Here is a 9,865-nt window from a genome sequence, read left to right as displayed (position 1 = left end):
TGAAAAGTTTAAAGGGATAGTTCACCCAAAAATGAAAAATCTTTTATGAAATACCTACCGTCATGATGTTACAGATCCATAAGTCTTCATTCATCTTCACAACACAACTGAAGATATTTTTAATATTCTCTCATTATTTTGTTCTCCTAGGCAAGTCTACATAATCACCACTTTCAAATATGGTAAACAGGAGCTCAAATTCATTTGTCAACTATGTATGTTTATCATTGCAGGATATTTCTTAAAGAGTAAGTTCATCCAAAAATGAAAATTCGGTTCATTAGTTAACATTAGAAAACTACATTAGTTAACATAAACTAAGAATGAACAATACTTCTATAGCATTTATTAATCTGAGTTAATATTAAATTCATTATTTACTAATGAACTGTGAACTAACACGAACAAATAATGACTGTGTTTTTAACTAACATTAGGGGAGAGCAGGGACGAAAGTAACGCGGGACGAAAGTAACAAAAAGCTATTTTCTCAGAGCCTGGACTAAATTTGCTTTCCAAGCTATGGCAGGACATTTAGCACGCAACCCTTGATTGGGCAGAGAAATATTTAGTTGTTGTGTTTCTCGTTTCATGTGTCACAGTAATGATCAATCTACATGTTATTTAGTGCTGTAATACATCCTGAAGTTTGGCTTTTCAGAGTTTTTCAGTATAGAAGTAAATTGGATTTAAATGTCAGGAGTTCCTTTTGGGATGAAAGTAACGCTACTTTTGTCTTCCTACAGTGACAACAAGTGTTTCTTTTGTCCCGCAGCATGCTAATTTGGTGACTTTCTGTGTCTTGCATCATTTATTAAAATGTTTATCATAAATGTTTATGTTGTATACCAAAAGAATATGCCAAGAGTGAGGGTCAGAAAGACAGACAGAGGTCTGATTCAGCCACATGTTCATGAGAGGGCGTTTCTGGACAGTAAGCCTATCTGTCAGGAATATCAGTCTCATGGCTGTTGCTACATCGCATTTACCTTAGTCATATTTAGGTTTTAACCATACCTTAGCTTTGCCACCTCCACCTATGAATTTGCAGTGTTTCCAGATGTTTTTATGCACATTTTGAATTTATGCATACAAACAACTGGATGGAAACATGACTAGGCCTACTATTAAATTATGTTGAGAATTTATATTATGCTAATCTAATTTTCATATTGTTCATTCTGTTAAAAATAAAATAAATAAAAATAAGCTGAAAAAAAATAATTAAAAAAAATTCAAGTTTCTCTCTTATGCTCATCAAGGCTGCATTTATTTGATTAAAAATATAGAAAAAAAAAACAGTAATATTGCAAAATGTTTTTACAATATAAAATAATGTTTTTTATTTTAACATTCTTTAAAATAGAATTTATTCCTCTGATGAAAAGCTGAATTTTTATCAGCTGTTACTCCAGTCTTAAGTGTCACTTGATCCTTCAGAAATCATTCTAATATGCGGATTTATTATTAGAATGATCAATGTTGGATAATATCAACAGTTGTGCTGCCAAATATTTTTTGGAAGCTGTGATTTTTTTTTTTTTTTCAGGATTCTTTCATGAATAACAAGTTTAAAAAGTACAGTGTTTATTCAAAATATAAACATTTTATAACAATGTAAATTATTTATTATTAACTTTTAATAAACTTTTAATTATTAACTTAATACATCCTTGGTGAATAAAAGTATTAATTTCTTAAAAAAAAAAAAAAAAAAAAGAAAGAAACAATAATAATTTACTGACCCCAAACTTTTGAACGGTAGTGTATATTCAATAAAAACAAGAGTAACACAACAAATCTAGCTTGTACTTTTGGGGTCGAATGTGCAACTTATGTTCAAACTGAAATTACACTGAAGTCTTTGACAAAATACCACCTGATATTAATAGGCCACAGCAAAAATATATCTCCGTCTACAGCTTTCTCTTTTTAAATGATGTTTTTTCTGAAAAATGGTACTTTCGTCCCTACTCTCCCCTAACAATGATTCATAAATAGTGTAATAAATATATTGTTCATTGTTTGTTCATGTTAGTTAATACATTAACTAATGTAAAGTGTACATTAACCTTATTGTAAAGTGTTACCGATTAGTGTCATTAATTACTCATCCTCATGTCATTCCAAATCCATTAGATCTTTGTTCCTCTTTGAACACAAATTAAGATATGTTTGACCCGAGAGCTTTCTGATCCTGCATAGATAGTAACACAACTATCATGTTAAAGGCCCAGAAAGGTAGTAAGGACATTGTTAAAATAACATGTGACATCAGTTAAAAAACAAAAAAAAAATTACTTTATTCAACAATTTCTTTTCTTCCGTGTCAGTCTTCGACCTGTGCTCACGAGAGTACCACGACGCATGTATTTTTTACAATTGTATTTTTCTGTGAACTATCCCTTTAATAGCACAGTATGTTTAACATCTACATCTACCAACTCCTTGCAACTGTGTTGCAGGAATTTAGTCATCAGGATTAATATTTTATGGATCAAGACCCTTCCTAGCAGCCAAATGCATGTTTATATACTGATTCATAAATGGAACTAGGGAGTGAAGTGAGACACACAAAAGACAGTGGAAAGGGTCTTGTTGCAGACACAGCTTGAGGCAAAAAGTCTGTGAAAACGTACTTTGCTGTTTTATAGTCCAGGGTTAATTTCAAGACAATAAAAAAGTCAATAAAAGTGTAATTTGCTTTGGTTGTGCCTTAAAAAAATAATGGGTAATAAATTAGTCATCATAGTCTGACAAATTTTTCATTTCAACTTAATGATCACCAATGCAAAGTAGAGTGATGATGTGTTACTATTTGTAAAATTTTACACACCTTGTCATCACATTCTTTTCTTTACACAATTTGTTCCTAATTAAACAAGTATGACTATTATAGGCTTATCTTTCACTCTGCACTTCCTTCATGTTGTCCTGTCGTGCACCTCGCTCCTCAGTGACCCGCTCAAACAGGTTTGTGCCGCCAAGTGCATTTTTGCTAGTTTGTAGCACACACTGATGAGAGCAAAGGCAATCACCCTGGGCTGTGTGTGTGTTTGTGCATGTGTGAACATATGCACATGCGTGTGTTTTTGTGTGTGTGTGACTGTGTGAGGAAAAGGGGTCAGGGTTAAAGGTAGCTTCAAACCCGAGGCAGAGGATTAGGGCTGACAGGAAGTTGCAGTGGAAATGTTGATGACTGAAGTGTCACTGATTATCACTAAAGAGAAACAACTTGAAGTTTTGGGGTCATGTAACTCAGTTTGCAGCAGGCGATATGGGTAACACTTTACAGTAAGGTTCCATTTGTTAACAATAGTTAACTACATTAGTTAACAAGTGATAATGAAAAATATGTCTAACGCATTTATTAATCTTAGTTAATGTTTATTTCATCATTCACTACTACGTTATTTAAATCAAAAGTTTTTTGTTTTTTAATACTTATTATACTTTTGTGTTACCACAAAAGATTTGAATTTCATTAATTAATCAGTTATAACAACTTTATAATGCTTTATAACAGTAACATTTTAAGAAAAGTCTCTAACAGTAAATATTAATATCCAGAGTCTATGACAATATTGCTTTGTAAAAATAACATAATAGGAATGAATATATAAAATATATCCATAATATCATGTAATCATTTGAATTTAGTTTGTAATATTAAGTGAATAGTATGATTAAATATGTAAAATACACTGCATTAACTACATTTTTTAATTTAAATGTTTAATAAACACATTATAAAACCAAAGGTTTTATCTGTTAATATTATTTAATGGACCAGATGATCAAACAGTCGAACAACAAATATATTATTAGAGTTATAGCATTAACTAATGTCCTTATTGCAAAGTTTTACAGCAAAGTTTGCATGACGTTTATTAATCAGTTATAACGACTTTATAAATGCTTTATTACAATAACATTTTAGGTAATAATAAATATTCATCTCTGCTTTAGCATATATGACTTTCTTTGTGTGTAAAATCAAATATAATATAAATATATATAATATATTTATGTAATAAAATCTAATAAGTATAATATCAATATAACATGTACTGTAATAAATCCAAATTGTTTCAAGTTGGGATTATAATTATTATTACTGCTAAATTGCCATGTCTTTTTTAAAGTGTCTTTGTGTAACATACTGTGCAAAAATCATTAATGGCTTCATATCTTTTATCAGTTTTTATCAGCTTTGCAAGTAATCTTCTTATCTAGATAAAACACCTTGTAGAATCTAAGAATATTTATATTGAAGACAATTCACAGTCATTTCAGTAAAGTTAATCTGTCAGCAGCTCAGCATCAGGTTAATAATTTTGTTGTGTGTTTAATGTTTATTTTATTTCAAGTAACATTTTGTTTTCTTTGTTTATAATATATAGCTGTATTTTTAGTAGACTATAATAACCCTGATATCTGTGCAAATTGATCTTATTAATGAACATGGAAGTATAGCTGTCACATACAGCAGGGTCTGCTAAGTCTCTTATGGCATGGCAGGTCACTGCAGGCATGTTGGATTCTGGGTAATTGCTGTGTGGTATGGTCAGGTTATGGAAATAGCCCGCAGGTATGTTGCTCTAATCGGAGAGGCAATCATTTGGTCTCCTGGCCCCCAGGTTCACAGTGAGGTCACTGGAGTCTGGTAACTTGAGCGACGTCATTGTCACCCCCACCTCCGATGTCTGTCACATCGCACTCATCCATCCCCACCTTCACCTGTCAGCTTAGCTTGTGCTTCAGCCATTAGCATACTGCTAAGAGAGAGAGAGAGAGAGAGAAAATATGAGTTATGCTAACATCCGTGTGCTTACCTTATCTCTGCTGTGACAGGGGAGGTGATTTCTGCATACCAAGAGATGAAACCACAACCTGTCCAGAGGAAAGGATCCACCCTTCTAGCGTACGAACAATGACCCTGTTGTCTTCACCTGCGGATGAAAACCTGTCATTATCAAGGGCATGTACAAAAAACTAACAGCAAACATACTGTGCCATATCTATAATTCATCATGATGAGTTCTATCACTATGATAGAAAGCGTTTCACAGTGATTACGTGTTTGTAAAACCATGCTGGAACCGTCTTCTGATTATGTATGTTATGTACAGACGAAATACAAACATTCAACAAAGGAGCTTCAAAATGCACTAGGAACTAATTTTGAAAACAGCTCATACAATTTTTAAAACATAAGGTTGAGTAAATACTATTAAGACTCCAACTGATTAATTACAATACATTAAAGGGGTGCTATTATTCTTTTTCACTTTTTGGATTTTAGTCAGTGTGTGGTGTCTATCTTTGGGCATAAAAAAGATCTAAAAAGTTACAAATCTCCAAAGGAAGATATTTCGTTTTTTTTAAAAAATCTCTTTCCAAGAACTACAACGAATGGCTCCTTTGGACTATAGCGTTTGTTTTCCATATGCAATGATGTCACAACGCAGTCCATTAGAATATCATTAAATTAAATCCTGCCTATGGAAATTTCGAATTGTTGGGGGGTGTGTAGGGACGAGGTGGAGGACTAGCTTAACTTTAGCGATGCAGCGCGGAGAGTCGCTTCAACGAGCCGCAGCGCGGCGGGTATAAACACTGGCATTGACTAGAGTGGCCATTTCAGAGCAGTAACGCGCCACAGACGTGTGCAATACGGGGGGTCGAAACACACGCCAAAGCCGTGATCTACTCTGGTTGCGTGTCAGAGCTGTAATGCGCCCCAGATGTGTGCAGTGTGTGGTGAGACATTTATTCATCATACAGTGTAGATAGCTTCACTTATAACGCAAGTGTTTTTTAAAATGCATAAACCTGCACTAGAATAGGCTAGGCTGATCAGTGATGATGTTTTTTGATAATGTTAGGATGCTTTTAGCCTTATGCTGGAGCTGGTTTTGGGCAATGAAACTATGTAAAATAATTAAATAAATTAGCACGATAATATCATGTATCTGCGATCTCGCAGATTGAGGATGGGACTCAACACTGGCGTATTATTTACTCACCCTCCATGCATCCTAGGTATATGACTATTGGACAATTGGAGTCTAATAAAGTCGAATAAAGTGCATCCATCCATAATAAAAAGTGCCTCGCACGGCTCCTGGAGGTCTCCTGTAGCGAATCGATGCGTTTTTGTAAGAAAAATATCCATATTTAAAATGTAACATTCATTATTAATCTACCTTGCGCTAACTGCTTTGACAAGGGGCGTGGCAGTACTGAAACACCGTCTAAGCTGTTCATCAATCGCAATGCAGTGGGACAGCTGACCAATCATAACACATTTCCTTTTTTGGAAGGTGGGCCTTCATTAAACCCGGAACTCATCAAACTATTTGTGCCAGGCTGGGAGAAAGGTATTGTAATAATGTAAATTATGTGAAAAATAATGCGTTTTTTATAACACCAAGCATGAGAGCAAGTTCTAGTATACCCCCAAAACAGAATCTAGACTTTGAAAAAGAGCATAATAGGACCCCTTTAAAGCAGCTTGTGTGTAATGCATAATACAGTATGTATAAATAAGTACTTAATTACTGTACAATTACTTTTCCATTAAAAAGTAAAGTAAGGGATTATTATTAATATTGTTTTTGTCATTTAGTTATGTAAAATCCAAGTTAAATTATAGAACAAAAAAAAAAACAAAAAAAAAAAACTTGGATATATCTTTTGTTATGTTATGGTTTTAAATTTAACCACTTCCTTTTAAATAGTTTGATCCTTGTAACGTTCAACTTGAGGTTTATATGGGATAATTAGTAATAAGAAATGCAATTGTTTTTAGCGAGAGCAATTAGTAATCTAATTACACTGTTAAAGATGTCATGTGTAGTTGGTAAGTAATTAGTCAATTCATTCATTCATTATTTACTTATGTAACACTGATTACAAGTTTTCTAAAATGTTATGTTTAAATATACAAATGTGAACATAATAAAGTATTTTGGTTTCATTTTGTTGACATATTAAAGTTAGCGGTTTTCCACAAATCAGAAAATCTCCATTAATCTGCCTTTAAATATATGCATGGTAATTGAAATCTACAGACTGGAATAAATAAAGTGCAATAAATAAACATTTGAATATGTATGTTGGTTGTTTTATTTCCACTAGTCTGAAAAAAAAAAAGCTTTATGGAAGCAAAAAGTCTCAAATCTCAAGCAATACAGTAGTTTGCCTAAAGTGGATTGCCCTAAATATGTACGATATTACATTATAGAATGATTAAATATGTAAATACATTCTTGCAATACTCACTAACAGTGCTGTGATTGGTTGCCCGGCCAATGCTATGCAATTGCTAAGGTATCTATGCTATGTAAGTGTTAGTGCAATGTTATGGTAAAGCAGAAATAGGCAAGTTTGGTCCTAGAGATGTGCTGTCCTGCAGAGTCTGGCTCCAACCCTAAAAAAAAAGAAAAAAAAAAAAAAAAAAAACACCTCTAACACACCTCACATCACACCTAGTAATCCTGAAGACGTTGGTTAGCCTGTTCAGGTGTGTTTGATTAGGGTTGGAGCTAAACTCTGCAGGACAGCAGCTCTCTAGGACCAAACTGGCCAACCCCTGTGCTCAAAGTGTTCTGGATGGTTACTGAGATGTCGCTGAGAGAACAGCGCCAAGCAATGATAATTAAATATTATTACAGGTAAAGCCTTGACTACCTAACAACAAGTGACAATATAAATCATGTCTACAGGTGTCAGTATTATTCACAGCCAGAGGAAATTGCATGCTTCAGCATGTGGCCCTGTATTTAATCTAAAAAACAGATAATTCGTTTTTAAGCTTAGGTTTAGGTTTAAACATTTATTTATATATTATTTATTCAGCAGGCCCTTTTATCCAAAGTCAAAATTTGTATTATCAAACAGGTATCATATCTATCGTGTATTTGTATAAAATAATGAATCATAAAATAAATAATATATCTTCATCATGTGACACTGAAAACTGGAGTAATGATGCTGAAAATTCAGCTTTGCATCAAAGGAATACATTACATTACTTAGTAATAGGGGTGGAGCCGAACCCGAATACGGTATTCGGAAAGGCACAAATAGCGTGTTTTTTACAAATACTTATTTCGAACAAATACTTAAAAAAATATTTGTATTCGGGAACAAGAAAAACTTTATATCAAAAAGCTGCGTTTCCTCATGAGACCGCAGTGCATGCCCGCATGAGCGAGTGAGTGGGTGACATTCAGGAGTCGGAGGGGTTGGGGGCAGGGCATATGCTCCCAAAATTTAATCTGCGCGACCGCAAAATATATTTGGAAGCATTTGTGCGAGTGCGAGAAATCGTTGCGGTGCGACTTGTTTTTATTTCTTTACAAAACTTTCGCTAGCCTAACTACTGCCCAGACTGCTGTGAGCTGATACAGTGACAGTTTCGCCGTTTTCTCCAACATTACATAACTAACTAAACTTGATCTTTACATTCTTAACAGATTTTAGATATTAGTCGTCAATCACTCCCTGTCACTGACACTGCGCTCCGCTGAAACTCGGAACCGGCCGTTTTTTTCTCTCTCTCTTAACCAACCTCTGTTCCAGATTTGTACAAACTACATTGCAATTAGGGGTGTGTGATATGACGATTTTTGATTGTGGACAATTAAAATGTCTCCACAATCTGCTTTTGAAGAAATATACTATATTTTGTGCTACAGCGCACATTCTGGCATACATTCACATCAAATGATAACTCCACTCACGCAGGGGCGTAATTTCCACTGGGGACACACTTTTCAAAATCCCGTTTGTGTCCCACCACTTGAATAGTTTTGTTAAATTAATGTCTTGTATTGTGGAATGCACGCTCAGCACCGCAGAGAGTTTCGCGCCATCGTTAAAACTAAACCGAAAGTAAAACGCGCGCGCGCATTCAAAAGCAATTTTAATACCCCACGTTTAGAGAGCGACTCCCCAGTTCACCTTAGCATAGCTTCCCGTCACCCATTAACTTAGTTGAAACTCCTCACATGGATTTGGGCAACCAAATAGAAAAGAGTGTGGCTGCTGCTGAGATCTCTTGGTCCTCCACCAGCCAAAAAAAGTGTGTAGAAGTGTAACGCAAAAAAACTGGATTTTTACGCCTATTTTGAATTTTACTCGAATACAAATACAAATACAAATACTTTTCTCCCCTCAACAAATACAAATACAGATACAAATACCGGCTGCTTTGCACACCCCTACTTAGTAAACAGTTATTTTAAATTTTAACATTATTAGGTGAGCAGAAGAGTATATATAGAGAGAGCAGAACAGTGTATACTGCAATAGATGGGGTCTTCAATTTTGATTTCAGGTTGATTTTTAGCATTAGAAAAATCATCTGTGGAGGGTGAACTATCAGTGTAATAGTTTCTACATTTTCCCAGTCAATTTCCCAATCAGCTGCATCTAAAGCCTATCAATCTTTTTCATCTCACACCTAATTAATGGCAGTTAATGCTGTTCCATACGGACAGCTGCTTAGTGTTATTTCAAATACTTGCAAATGTATTTACAGTAGCAATTAGCCTTCAGCAGTCCGCCTCCGCTCACTCATGCTAATACACCGGACAACAATCTGTCCAGTGTCTGCGAGATGGCGCTGCCGCCTACACACACATTAAACACTCGGCCTTATGCACACTTACACAAACCAAAACATCCACATCCATTTTTGGGATTTTGAGGGAATGTCCATGCTGGCTTATGATCTAGACCTCAAGGGCTTGAAGAAACAGCCTTGTTTTATATCCAACAATCTGCATACATAGAGTACACTGAAAAAAAAAGTGAATAGAAGTAAAATAATATTATTCAAGTATGTTTTACAAAA

Source organism: Labeo rohita, chromosome 18 (assembly GCF_022985175.1).
Source record: "Labeo rohita strain BAU-BD-2019 chromosome 18, IGBB_LRoh.1.0, whole genome shotgun sequence".
NCBI classification, from domain to species: Eukaryota; Metazoa; Chordata; class Actinopteri; order Cypriniformes; family Cyprinidae; genus Labeo; species Labeo rohita.
This window is presented reverse-complemented; position numbering follows the sequence as displayed.